A 15,004-nucleotide genomic window follows, 5' to 3' on the forward strand; every position below is an offset into this window, starting at 1 on the left:
CTTTTCATAGTGCTTGGCACATAGTAAGGCTTAATAAATGGTGGTTAGTAACAGTATATGAGAAAGTTTATGGCAAATTTCTATGAAATATTTAGAGGATAAAACAGATCTTACAGAAAAATGGGAACAAAATCAGTCTATCAAAAAAGTCTGTCTTCAGTAATATTTAGTCTTCTTTTAAGATTTTTGTATTTTTCTGGATGATATGCCATTGCTCACCTTGTTTTGTCAGCTTTTGATTGACTGAATTTGAATAAATATGTGCAATGCCTTATTTTAGAAATGTGTCAGCAAAGTAATTAAAAGACATAGGGTTTTTTTTTTTCATAAAAAATGGTCTTAAAATTTAGAGGTCTTAAGTTAGAAATATTTAAAAAATGTCTTAAGGCAACTTTGCTGTGAGAAACTTTGGAAAAGAGGAATGTGATGGTTAATTTTGTGTGTCTGGACCACAGTGTAAGCAGATACTTGGCCAAACATTTTAGGTGTTTTTGCGAACGTGCTTTTGGATAAAATTAACATTTCCATTGATGGAAATGTGTAAAGTAGATTGCCCTATTTTTTTTTTTAATTTTTTTTTAACGTTTATTTATTTTTGAGACAGGGAAAGACAGAGCATGAACGGGGGAGGGTCAGAGAGAGAGGGAGACACAGAATCTGAAACAGGCTCCAGGCTCTGAGCAGTCAGCACACAGCCCAACGCGGAGCTCAAACTCACGATCAGTGAGATCGTGACCTGAGCCGAAGTTGGACGCTTAACCGACTGAGCCACCCAGGCGCCCCTAGATTGCCCTATTTAATGTGGATGGGTCTCATCCAGTCAACTGAAGGCCTGTACAGAAAACATAAGTCAAGCCTCCCCTGAGTAAAAGAGTTTTTGGTTTTTTTTTTTTTTGTCCCCTGACGTCCTTCAAACTGGGATATCAACTTTTTTCTTGTCTTCAGACTTGAATTGAAATATTGGCTCTTCCTGGGTCTTGAGTGCCTTTTGGATTGGAACTATACCATCAGCTCTCCTGGGTCTCCAGCTTGCTAACATACACTGTAGGCCTTGGGACTTGCCAACCTCCATAATCTCGTGAGTCAATTCCTTGTAATAATTCTCTTTATATATCATTCTGTTGGTTCTTTTTCTGTGGAGAATGCTGACTAATACAGGGCACTTCATCCTTTTTCATATTTAGTTCCAGGATTGTTCTTGGTCACAGGTGATATGCATGTATGTGTATGGAAGCAGTCATCATGTATCTTGACTACATTTAATCAGTTTGCACAAAAGTGAATAGTTGTAACTCCTTTAGGCACAACATTCGCCCCCACCGCCCCATATTATCAACTTCTATTCTGGATTTAGCCTTGAAAATATGCTTATATCAATCATCTCCAACTTTCTGCATCTTGTCCTGGGCACACTCTGAAACCTAAGCAATGTGGATATCTTCAGTTTTGCTGATACCAGAAACCTGAATATTCTATGGCAACATATGGGTCAAACCTCATTTTTATCCAGTCCTACTTGTTCTGTGAACCAATGTAATATCCTTATGGTTAACCTGGAAGCATGTTTGGAGGCTGACAGGAGACAAGGAGATTTTTTTCTGGACTCCCAATCTATTTTTTGGACCAGCCTTCTTATATCCATTTATCCTTCTTATATCCATTATCTATGAGTGAGACATGTTCCTTACATTTCCCACTTTTTTTTTTTTTTTAGCTCTTGTAATTTGGATTTGGTGAACCCCTAGAGTGATCTTTTAATTTTTTTTTTTCTAACAGACCAAGTGACTAGAAATGGTAATGGCATTTATTTCAAAGAAATATCTACTAATTAAAATTAAACTTCTTAGTACATCAAGATGTTATTACTTTCAGACAATATATTTTAACTGACATTGATCTCTTCAAAAGTATTTATGCCATCCATTTTGGCAATCTATGGGAATATGTTTTCATATTGCTTATTCAACAGTCTTAAATTATTTTGTTGGGATGGACTATAATGCTTCTATAGATCCTGATATAGCAGAGATGATGACAAAATATGACATGCTTAATAAATGCAGTATTGCTAGATTCAAGTAGAATTTTTTTAAAAATTACCTTTGCAGACCTTTTTTGAACAAAACTATCAGAGAAATGTAGTTTTAAATGGAGTTAATCTCTGCCTGAATTATGACTATATATTGCAATAAAATATTTAGAAGAATTTTTATATGCTAACTCCTAATGGAGGATAAAATGACCACTGCCTGCTAAGAAGGATGAGTTATATAAAATAAGTGATTCTGGTGTGCTGACCACCCAGATGGGTTTGGATATGGGAAGGAAGGTCTGATCCTAGTTTAAGAGTGTGCTGTACAGAACTAAATTACTTTGTAAAAAAAGAGTGAGAAGTCGTACCAATTCCCAAGGTGGTCTAAGGGATGAGGTGGGGATTTGAGATAAAGGGAAAGGAAAAACAGAATGTTAGAAGACTGAAGCAGTCCATTGGGGAAGTCATCAGTGAAAAATATTCTGCAGCTGAGTGGTGAACTAAAGATATTTTGAATAGAGATATCCACTATTTAATTTGAGGTTCTGTGAATGCTATAATATATACCCCTCTTCAAATCCCTCAATCAAAAAAAAATCTTCAAAATATGTACACACTGATAACCTTACGTAAATGTGGAAATTGAGGCATAGACTAAGTTTCGTGACTTGGCAGAGATAAAGTGGGATAGCACTATTTATGTGTGCAGTGAAATAGTTCATAACCTGAACTGATTAAATGGAGGAAGACCTTAGGAAAGGATGTAACCTTGAGGATGTACATCCTGCAAGAAACTGCAAGAATTTTGGAAAGATTTCTGGGCTTCTACATGTAATGAATTGGGAGTCTGAGTTAATTTTATTTAGATCTTAAGAAACAAGAACCCTAATTTCAGTGTCATGTATATTTAAAGAATAATGGGCCCTCTCTCCTTTATCTGTTATTTTTGCTGATGTTTGAGCTCTTAGAATTCTATTTCACTGGTTACTGTTCCTCCTACAACAAATAGCAAAGATACTATTAAGGTGCCACATGTTTGCCTGAAATGAAATGTAAAAATATTTTCCATGTCATATGAAAGAAATAGAGGCTGTGCCTACAGCCATTCATAATTTTTTCAACAATTTTATTCAGTGAAGACAATGGAGTTTTAGACATTGTCTTGTACTCATGTGACAACAGCAGAAATATCAGTTAAAATCCATTGGAAAGAGATATTGTGTTAAACCAATATATTTATTACTACCTTAGATTATCCCTTGGATTATCTGCAGGGTGATAAGGTGGATAAATTCAGGACACACTACCCAAAATATGGCACTTTAGCATGCTGAGTATTTTAAACTGAAGGAATTTGACTAATGGCAGGTGCAGGGAGGATTTTCTAACTTTCCCTTGAAGAGCAGGTCATTAGATCCTCATGTGAGTGGTGGTCTCCCTACCCCCAAAGAAAAGAACATCCTTATCTCTGAACACAGATGAACATCAAGAGGAATCTGAACAAACAGACCTTGTTAAGTTTTCCCCAGTTTACTGCACTTGGTTCATACCCTTTGTCCTATCATATTTCCCTACGACTTTCTACTCTTCATCAAGCCTAGTATAAAAATGTTCAGGTTCGGGGCGCCTGGGTGGCTCAGTCAGTTAAGTGTCTGACTTCAGCTCAGGTCATGATCTCGTGGTTTATGAGTTTGAGCCCCGCGTTAGGCTCTGTGCTAACAACTCAGAGCCTAGAGCCTGCTTCAGATTCTGTCTCCCCCTCTCTCTGTCCCCCCCATGCTCATGCTCTGTCTCTCAATAATAAATAAATGTTAAAGAAAAAAACTTAAAAATGCTCAGGTTTGACCTTTACTTCAGGTCTTCTTTTCCTTATGAATGCTCCTGTGTCACATAACACTTATATTAAATAAGGTTATATGCTTTTCTTTTGTTAATCTGTCTTTTGATACAGAGACCCAGCCAAGAATGGGTTACTCTTTTGTAAGGAAAATGTACATCTATTAAGGAAAGCTCCATTTGTAAGGGTGTCTCCTTTTCTGTTCCAGGAAGAGAATGATGACTATATCACAAGAGAATCTTATCACTGGAGAAGGCAACACTTAAATCTGCATAACAAATCCTTTCCTTGATTACCATGCTTTCTTTGGTCACCTCCACATCACTGACCACCCACACACAACCTTTCTTTTGTCTTTTGTTGAAGATGGTATTTAAGCTGGAGTTCTAAATCACCTCTCTGAATTACTCATTTTCCCTGGGTATCTCCCATGTATACATGAAGTATACATGTTAATAAACTTCTGCTTATTTTTCTCTAGTTAATCTGTCTTTTATTTTAGGGGTCTCAGCCAAGACCTCAAAAGGTTAGAAGGAAAATGATTTTCCTCCCCTACAATCTGGTAGTTCTATTTTTAATTTTTTGAAGTACCTCCATACTGTTTTCCATACTGCTGCGCCATTTTGCATTTCCACCAACAGCATACAAAGGTTCCAATTTCTTCACAACCCTGCTAACACTTGTTATCTTTTTTTTTGTTTGATAAAAGCCATTCTAACTGGTGTGAAGTAACATCTCATTGTGATTTTGATTTGCATTTCCCTAATGATTAGCATTGTTGAATATGTTTTCGTATATACCCTTTGACCATTTGTATGTTTTATTTGGAAAAATGTCTATCCAAGTCCTCCTTTCCCATTTTTAAATCAGGTTGTCTTTTTGGTTGTTTTTGTTTTTATTTGTTTTCCTTTTGCTTTTGAATTATAGCAGTTTAGTGTCACCTTTTAAATAATAGGCTATATCTTTCACAAATAGGCATATGGTGCTTTTGATCTGTTTTAAAACCAGGAAGTTAGTTTTTAGTTTATACTTTCACAATGAAGTTCATTGTCTCTATGACTTAAATGGCAGTTCACTCTAGCATAAAACAAACCCAAGTTACACTTTGTTTTTAAAAAAAAATGCTTTCTTGTTTTTTCCAGCCTTACTGGTACTCTTCTTGAAGACTTTGCATGGCAAGGATAATTCTATACTTTTGTCAAATCCCATTTCATTTTCTTCTTCCTGGGCACAAAGGAATACAAGCTCCCTTGCTCCCTTGCTCCCTTAATCCTAAACTCCCTTGCAATTAAATTGGGGCCAAATGGCTGGGTCCTAAACTAATTGCCAAAGTAGTTATTGTGGTAGAGCTCCTACCTAAGGAATGTGGTGGAGGCCTCCTCAGAACAAAGGAAGGCAATGTGGCCCAATCAACTCCTATACACGTATGCGTAGCTCTGACATGACTCTAACTTGGACTGTCCAATCAGACTATATGTCACCATATATGGGAGACAAAGAAGTTGAAATTTCATAAAAAGGCTACCCCCACTATGCTCAGGGCTCAGTTTTTCTTGTATGAACCCACTAAGCCTGTGCCAGCACAACGAATAAAGTTGCTTCCTGGACAGAAAAACCCCAGTGTCCCATCTCCCTGTGCGAGAATCTTGCTACATTATCACCTAAGCCTGTCTCTTAAAAACAGTTCTTGCAATAATTCTTCTGCTCTCTCTTCTTCTGAGGTGGGGATTTTGGAAATCATATGTTACAGTGATAGCTATAAAGTGGAGGAGGGGTGGTCAACTCACATCGGCCTTGATGTGAGCAAGAAATAATATTAGATTAAGCAATTAACATTTCAGGTTTCTTTTTGTTTTTTCTTTTTACAAAGTACAGTCTAGCTTCTCATAACTAATTCAACTGTCTCAGCAAACATTGTATATTAAACCTGTATAAAATTCAATACGAAAAGGATTTATTAAGTATTTGAAACAATGTATAGAGGCATTTCACCACATAAATCAACATTTTCTACAGTAGTCTTATCCAAAAAAATTGATATTATGTCAGATAACTAATAATGAATGAATGTTAGGAAAAAATGAGTTGTTTTGGGGACACCAAACTGCAGATTGGAGAAGTCTAAATATATTTAAGAACACTGAATAAGGCAACATTAGCTGTAATTCTATTTAATTATATGGTAACAGTTTTTGGATTATCAAATTGGAGAAAATAAATCTTTGGCAGCTGGAGCATTTTATCTTCTTAAAAAAATCTCTTTAACTGGAAGATGGAAAGAATAATACCGTTATACTAGACAATTAAACCCAAAATGCTAAGAGACTGAGGAAGGAATCTGAGGAATACCCCTACCTAATAAAACTAAATGAATATATATCTAGTGAAATTACTGGTAAGTCAGTCAATGATACTTTGTAATTCTCATTTTCATAAAAGTTTTCTGCAGAGCCTGCAGATTGAAAAAAATTGATGCATAAGCAATAAGGTAGCTGTCAACTTCAGTATACAGATCACTCTGACATCATATGGAAAAAGCAGCTACAAGTATTAGAGTGTGCAGTTTCAAATATCAGTGAGGAGGTACCAGAAAGTGCCATCCCAAGATAGGTTTCTTTGGCATATGGATTATTTTGAGTTAAAGGCCATTGAGAACCAGCAGATGCAGGGAAAGCCCTAAAAACAGGGCACAAGTTTTGCTTTTGTAAAGGATATTTACATTTATAAGGAAAATTTCCATTTGGAGCCATGTCTCCCTCTCCTATACCAGGAAGAGGAGGACTCGTGGACTCTTAAGAACTGTTATCAGTGGAAAAGACACTGCCTTAATTCTGCATGATAAACCTTACTAAACAGTGTTTACCATGCTTTTCCTGATCACCTTCCCATAATTTGTCTCCTTCACATAGAAGCCCAAACCCCTTTTTCTTTTGTTTTAGCCTAAGATGGCATATAAATCCAAGCTCTAACCACCCCTTGGAGTCACTCATCTCTGGGTGCTCCCGTCCGTAAGTGCAATGCACAGGCTGATACATTTTTGTTGTTGTTGTTAGTCTGTTTTTTTGTTACAGGGGCTCCACCTAAGAACTTAGAAGGGTAGATGGAAAAGTGATCATTTCCTCCCCTACCCTGCCAAATTCACCCATCAATTTGTAGAGATTATATAACACACACACACACACACACACACCCCGTATCAATTTTTAATGAACCAGATCAATTTTTGGTTACGTTTTGATTCTGCCATCACTGCTTACATACAGCCAGCCTTGATTTTTGGCAGTTGTCTCAGAACAATGTGTACTTTACCATAATTAGATAAAGTTTGCTCAATATATGATATATCTTTTCACTAGAATGACCTTTGTAGTTTTCTGAGTTAAAATTTTATAAAGAGAAGACTAACACAATTATAGACAAAATATTTAAGGATCAATACAATATGAGAATTTTTCTCTATGTTTCCATATATTAAAAAAATCACAGAGAATCAATTCATTCTCTGCTGGGAAATTTATTCCATAGATGAATAAATGAGTGATACACAGAATATGGTTGGCACAGTAAATTTTGGCTATATGATACAAGTATAAGGAGATGTCAATATATTAAGCAATAAGCCACAAATTAGAAATCATTAGAATTCAATTACTATATTTTCACAAGTAAATTTTACTGACAAGACACTAATACTACAACAAATATGAGTCAAGAGTTTCTAAAATATACCTCTTCTTTGCTCTTTGCCCTTCTCATCCTTCGTTACTAAGGTATCTGTTTTGCATTGTTTTATATTGGGTAACTAGCTAAAGAAGAAACAAGTATGACCAATTAAAGCCAAATGTTAAGACATTTGCCATGAACCTTTCCTTATGCAAGACAAAAACATAGAATAATCAATTTTTTAGGACTGGAAAATATCTTGGAGATCACAAAGTTTTTGCTTGGCTATCCCTTCTTAGCAATCTGATTCCCATCTGTTTGGGGTTGATGGGTTGAAATAGTCAACAGTGTTCCAGGTGATGGCTGTTGCCTGCATAACCAGGATGACTGCATTACCAAGGACACAGAGGTGCTGCAGCCCAGCACAGCTCTGCCAAACCAGGCTGGAGAGCCAGAGATGTAAACTTTTGTGCTTGCTTGATCTGTACCAGTCAGGATCAAGATAACTATCAAACCTGCCTTCAATTTCCCCTCAGAATTAATGTCCCCCTTTCTTGAAATGAGCTAATAAATACACTAGAGTCATACATAGAGATTTTATGTATGGCAAATAATGGCAAATAATGGAAGCTTTTAAAATGTTTGTACCTGAAATGATAAGCCTCCTAGGACATTCTACTTAGTATCAGCACTGGTAGAACGTCCTTCTCTGCCAAGAATTGTAAACTCTTTTCGGGTGAGAATTTGTTTTGTTATATGCCTTTATATAGTCTGTCTTGCATAGTTTGTTTTTTCTCCTTCACTAGATCATGAGATTTTGGAGGACTAAGTCAGATCGCTTTCATCTTTGTACTTAATACTACTTAAAATTTTTTTAAATTTTAGGACAGTAAAGGAAGTTCTAAAATTAAAAAAAATTATGTTTATTCTCTAATTCTAAAAGTTACCAATATTCAGTTCTGTAAAAAAAATTTTTTTTTTAATGGCACCTATTATATAAATGGGTTAGAGTATGTTTTTTTCTGATTTGGAACCTTTGCTTTCAAAAGGCTCAATCTGTACCAATCTCTAGGTATCTGTGAATCCTTTCTGTTTCCTTTCAGAATTGACCATTGATTTGTTTGACCACTCTTTTAAGATAACAATTTGACATCATCATAATTATCAAAATTAGCCCTTAAAGTTGGAGAGGATCAGAACTGAAATCTTGCCATTCATTTATAGCAGGATTCTCACACAGAGAGATGAGACACTGAGGGTTTCTTTTTCCAGGGAGCAACTTTATTTGTCGTGCCTGGGTTCGTACCTGAAAAACCATGCCCTAAGAGCGGCAGGGTGTAGCCTTTTATACAATCTCTGCTTCTTTGTCTCCCATACTTGGTAACATACAGACATACAGTATGATTGGGCAGTTTATGTTACAGAGTCATGAGGAATGTCATGTACACACACATAGCCAGGTTGCTTCCCTTGTCTTGAGGTTTTCATCACATTCCTTAGGGAGGGGCTCTACCACACATTATCCAAAGACTAGCTAGTTTCCTGAGGGTCAGAAAAGGTCCTGCATAGAACACTGTCTGCAATTGACTGGTCTAAAACTCAGAGTAAAGGAGGATTTTGGCGTTTGAGCAGGTTAGGGTATATGCAGTTTTCTTGGGAGTCCTATTAAAATTTAAAGGAAGCCCCTTTTAATAGCAGCATTAAATATGAGTTTCTATATATATAGACCAACTCTGTCTTTGAAAAGGAACTTTTCTCATATTAAAGTTAGACCTCACTCTACTTTGCTGGTGGATATGGCAAACAATTTTACATCCAAATTGAGACAATTGAAGAGTGAAGGGCACACCATTAATGAACACAATCGTAAGCCAGTACTGTCTCAGGGCATCTATGGTCACCACGCCAAGAGAAATTCTTATACTTGGTTCTGTTACTATATGAGTCAAATTGATGAAGTTTGGGGATGATGGTGGGGTGTTCATAGAGTCCAGAGCTGACAGCCAAGAAAGAATTCTTGAAGATGTCTTTAGTGAAAAAAGATGATTTCATTAAAGCATGGGGACAGGATCCATGGGCGGGAAGAGCCGCACTAGTGTTAAGGAGAGTGGCTCCTTATATATTGTGAAGTTGGGAGAGGTAAAGTTAAAAGGGAGGCCTCCAGAGAGACTTTGATATGCTAAAGAGGACTACTAAAATACTTGAGGCCTTGCTATTGTGAAGCTAAGATTATTTTCCCTCTAGTAAGGCATTAACATTAAGATGGCAGGGGGTTCCTGGAGAAATGTTATACTCTGTATTTGCCTCAAGTGTTTGTCGTTGGGCTGCAGGTTATAAGGAAATTTAATTTTACCTGCCATTTCCTTCTTGCCTTTGTTCTACAGATCACTATGGAGGTGTGAGGTTGGGGCTCCAGCAAACTGAGTGTATAGGTTTCTGGGAATTAGGCTGTTGATAAGATTGCCTTTTTCTTGTAATTTACTAAGATATTTGCAAACTGATGGAGACTCATGTCCTATATGACTGTGATCTCTACCAGTTAACCATTTGTTTTCTTTCCTTTCCTTTGTTCTTGGGCAGCCTGAGGAATATCACACATATCCCTCCTGGGGGGCAGGCAGTACTAGCTTGTGCATTGTCCTCAGTCCACCCCATGCTCCCTCATCAAAATTATTATTATTATTATTATTATTATTATTACTATTATTTTACTTGTTTTCTTATCAAGAGTCTAGACTGGATATCAGATTGGGAGTTTCTTAAGGAAAGAAACTATATTTCATTTTGAAGAAATAGCAGAATAGTCTATTCTGTTTATTCTACATACATCTATTTGGCAGGAATAAAGGAGAAATATAATTGTTTTTAAGTCTTTCCATTTCCTTTTTACGTCTGTCTCCTCCTCAAATTCCTTCTCCTCTGTGCCCCAGGTTTCTAAGGAGGAAGAATGCCTTTTAGCTTGGTCATCTACAAGTCTCTGTCATGCCTACAGAACCTAAAATTGCTGGGTGTAGGAGTAGGCGCTGGAGGAAATTGATAGGGTCTGATGATCACTGATACAGGAAATGGCAGAAAGAAATTTAGAGAAGAGCTTGGCCAAATAGGGAAAGGAGAAGTAGGAAGAAAATCAAAGGCTTTGTTAAATTTTGCAAATAGGAATGATTTAAGAGATTTGAGTAACTGCTATTTAAAAGTGAAACTGAGGGGGAGTTTGGAAGGTTTTACTGTTTAATGTGGAAAGTAATTCCAATCCATTTCCAAGTGAACTGCAATAAAGCCTGGCAATGTCCTCAATGTTTTATGGAGCTGGACTTCTATGTCTTGTGAATGTAATAAGATACCTTAGTTTTATGTGTGCTATACCTATTAAGCACATACCAAATAGCAGGCATTCTACTTGGAGAGGTAATGTTGAATAAGGCATATGTAACAGATGATGCTTGTTGAGTGAATGAACAATGAATGGGTGAGTAAATGACTACATTTGGAAAACCAGAGGGTTTTTCTCTGAGCAATTTACAGGCAAGTTGTATGTGTTGTAGCCCTTTACTCCTAAATATTTTAATGTATATTCTGTTAAAATAGAAAATCTCAGTGTTTTATTTACTCTCTTGATTGTGTGGGTTTTTAGAGAGGGTGTGGGAAGATGCAGAATCAGGCAGTTGCTATTGTTTCCCTGAGAGCTATTTATTAATCATGTCTTTTCTCCCACTGATATGCCCCCTGGTTATTATTCCAGGATGATACACTGAGCACACACCTGTGAGCCCCCTCCTTCCTGCTGCTACAATCCCCATGTGCAAGAGTGTACACCCTCATGTTCATCGTATTCTTTCAGATATGCTACTTGCACGAGTGGACTTTGAAAATCGTTCACAAAACATTTTTCTAGTACAACATCAACAGTAACAATGGTTCCCTTCAAGTCTCAAGTCCTTCTAGCAGACATATAGTCTCATTTAGGTATTTGCAACAGTGATTACCACAGTATTCACTTCCTCACACCTACCGCTCCCTCCCGTTGGCACCCCTAGTGTATTCTCATGGGCCTGCTTTTCAGTTTCACGTGTAAGATCATTGTGTCAATGGGAATTCTCCTTCCACTTCCTTCTCCCTCTCCTACATGGGTCAGTGTGTTCTATCCTCCCTATCTTTCTCATGAATTAATTTCAGTAATATCTTTCTTTCTTCATATTATAATTATAGTGTTACATTTGATTGATTTCTGCTTCCCATGGTCTTGTTGCTTATTCCCCTCACATTATTTTTCATTTCAGTTCTAACTTTTATAAGCTTTTCTATGCTTATTTATTTTTTGAGAGAGGCAGAGCATGAGTAGGGGAGGGGCAGAGAGAGAGAGAGAAGGAGGGAGGGAATCCTAAGCAGGCTCCACACTGTCAGCACAAAGCCCAACCTGGGGCTCGATCTCACACCAAGAGATCATGACCTGAGCTGAAATCGAGTTGGATGCTTAACTGACTGAGCCACCCAGGCACCCCTCAGTTCTAATTTTGAGTTTCTTTCATTCTCTTTTATTTTTCCTTTTTTTAATGTTTATTTTGAGAGGAAGAGTGAGAGAAGAGAGGGGCAGAGAGGGAGAGAAGGAGAGAATCCCAAGCAGGCTCTGAACGATCAGCACGGAGCCTGATGCAGGGCTTGAACCCACTATCTGTGAGATCATGACCTGAACTAAAGTCAGATGCTTCACCAACTGAGCCACCTACATGCCTCTATTTTTCCTTTTTTTATGTTTACTGTAGTCTTCAAGAAAAATGCTTAATATTAACATTCCTGGGTTCACCAATATGTGTTTGCTGGATCTTCTGAGAAGTTTGTCTGAATTTTAGTAGACTCTGTTGGTGGTTCAGGAAACAGTAGGAGGTCTGGACAGATTTAAATTGGTGTGAGCTTCCAAAGGTACCTAAAGGGAGAAATTGCAAACTCACTCCTGACAGGTCAGATATAAGTGGCAAGACTGCAATTTCCTTTTTCTTTTTAAATTTGTTCCATATAATGATTTAAACAATTTTTAATGAGTTATCAGAATTTTACAAAGAAATTTTGGCCTCTCTTTAAAATAAGGACAATTCTCTTTAAAATATGGATTTATAAGGCAATGGTCCATTGTAGCTGAGTAGCTGCTGACCTCGTTAGATGCAGTTTATGATTTGGACTTTACCAAGTGCCCACTGTACTCATTTCAATCCTTTATATTTCCTGCCTGACTGCTATAAGCGTTTGGGTTTCTGGCATCTATATGAAAGGCTTGGAAGCAGCCTGTTTCAGGAGGTGGAGAACAGGGCTGTGTCAAGGTGATAATTGCCCTTAAAGGACACATAGAACCCAGAGTGTTTCCACTGTGGCTCTTATACTTTGTTCCCTGCTGTGTGGTGATATTTTGCTGAAAAATGACTGATTGACTGACTGAATTTCTCAAGAATCATTGTGACACCTTAATTTTATAAACCTCTGAAAAGTCAGCAGTGCTAGTGTGAAATTTGCAATCCTTTCCGCCCTAGGGAGCAATGGCTGTGGCAGAGGAGGCAATTCTGTCACTTAGGCACAGTTCACACAAGAGGCCAGGGTCAAGGGCAGACTTTGGACCTTACAGTGTTTACTCAACTGGCAATGCTTCCATCTTCTCACTGCTATTGGATTGGTCATTTCCAAAGAACAGGACCATAGAGGCAAGGAAGAAACACAGAGTCCATTGTGACTCAAAAATATAAATGGCTTCCTGTCATGACCATTCTTTGGGTTCCTATTGAGTAATATCTAAACTCCTTCCTTATTAGGTGTTCTCACTTGCCCTTGCCCTTGCCCTCCCTCACTGTAGCTCCAGTATAATCTTCTATTTATCATGTTCACTTCGCTTCTGGCACACCCTATGCGCCTCCTTCAGGTTTTGGACATCCATATGAAAGGCTTGGAATATTAAAGGCAGCCCATTTCAGACCATTTCAAGGTAATAGTTTGCCCTGAGAGGACATAGAGCCCAGATCATGCCCTCAGGTTCCTCCTGCATATCCTCTTTGTTGCCCAGGGGATTGGCATTTGCTGGATGTCTGCTTTGTCTTGGCTCTTCTCTTGACTTGTTCTTTTCTCATCTTTTAGGTTTCAGCTTAAATGTGCCACCTTCTACAAGGTCTTCTTTGATTATCTGTGAGTAGGTTCACTCATGTACTCTTCATTATGTTACCAATAAGGTTTTTATGTTAACATTTATTACAGTCTAGCAGTATCTTTTTATTCATTTATTTTTATTGCCCATCTCTCTACCTTAGATATGTGTCTGAACTCTACCACCACAACAACGCTGTGTGTCTTTTTACTGATACATTCCTAGCACCCAAGCAGTGTCTGGCTCAAAGATAATAGAATAAATAATAAATGTGTACCATATGTTAATTCTCTTTTGTTAGTTATTTCTGCCTCCAGTGTCTGGAATCAAATTATATTATTGAAACACATTATATTAATTATTTTATACACACACAAACACACACACACACACACACACACACACTAAGCTGAGAGTACCAAAGTTTGAAGAAAGAGTACAATTCACTCTAATTAAATATTTATTTAATTTTCTTAAAATATAAAGCATCAGTGATATACACTCCTATTTCTAATAGGAGTCTTCTTCTGTGGTTCCTTTTGAAGATGATAAGTTTGATAACCTGAGGGTAAACTTTGTGGATAAGATTGTGTCAAGGCAATTTAATTTGAAGCATATTTATTTGAGAAGGGTGATTACTGTCTTACTGAACAATATGATTATCAAATGGTTTTAACATACAACTTATTTTAACTTTGAGATTATACTGGTATTTTTTATTCTACAATTCTCAAGCATCAAATTTATTTTGTTAAAAAACCTAGCCAACTTGACTTTCAGATGATTTAATAGCTCTTGGAACTCTCACCTTTACATTTCTCTAAGCACTGAATCTGAGACTATTTAACCTTCTCTGTGAATGTAGGCATATTCCATATGGAAGTGTAGTCAGAGCCGAAGGCAAAAGAAACTTAGGAATCTATGCCAGCTGTGTATCCACTCAGTATTGAGTCAAGTGAGATCTCCAACTGTAATAGTGAGATTTGCTGCCCTAAGGTCATGGAACCCAACAAACACAGGCAGGCAGGCCCCTTCTTGGCTCTGTCTTTTTAGACCCTTCATCAATTGTGTTCCTCATCACTGTTCTAGATCTTTGTTTTTACTTTAATTTGTATCCCTGTTTGGACATGCAGCCAGGTATATAAGAAAGACTGGTTTTCTATATTGGTCCACTTTTATTGTGATTCACATGTTTTAAGTCACTATATCATGTGTTGAATTTCTCTTACAAATAACTCCAGATGAGAAATACTAGATGTCATTATGTTTATATAATTCACTTTGAATTTTGAGTCTCATTTAGAAATCAAGCATTGAAGTTTTCAAGTATCCTTATTTTGATAATGGTTCT

The 15,004-nt window shown here is 37.1% G+C and overlaps 1 long non-coding RNA gene across 1 annotated transcript; it reads left to right on the top strand.

The window, feature by feature from the left end:
* The first annotated feature begins 995 nt into the window (after window positions 1-995).
* On the top strand, window positions 996-13,899 carry LOC122240328. The gene is made up of 3 exons (XR_006219885.1): window positions 996-1,078; window positions 13,647-13,694; window positions 13,817-13,899. It is a non-coding gene; the product is annotated as an uncharacterized LOC122240328 (long non-coding RNA).
* Window positions 13,900-15,004: the final 1,105 nt, after the last annotated feature.

The sequence above is a fragment of the Panthera tigris genome, chromosome B4 (assembly GCF_018350195.1).
Source record: "Panthera tigris isolate Pti1 chromosome B4, P.tigris_Pti1_mat1.1, whole genome shotgun sequence".
NCBI classification, from domain to species: domain Eukaryota; kingdom Metazoa; phylum Chordata; class Mammalia; order Carnivora; family Felidae; genus Panthera; species Panthera tigris.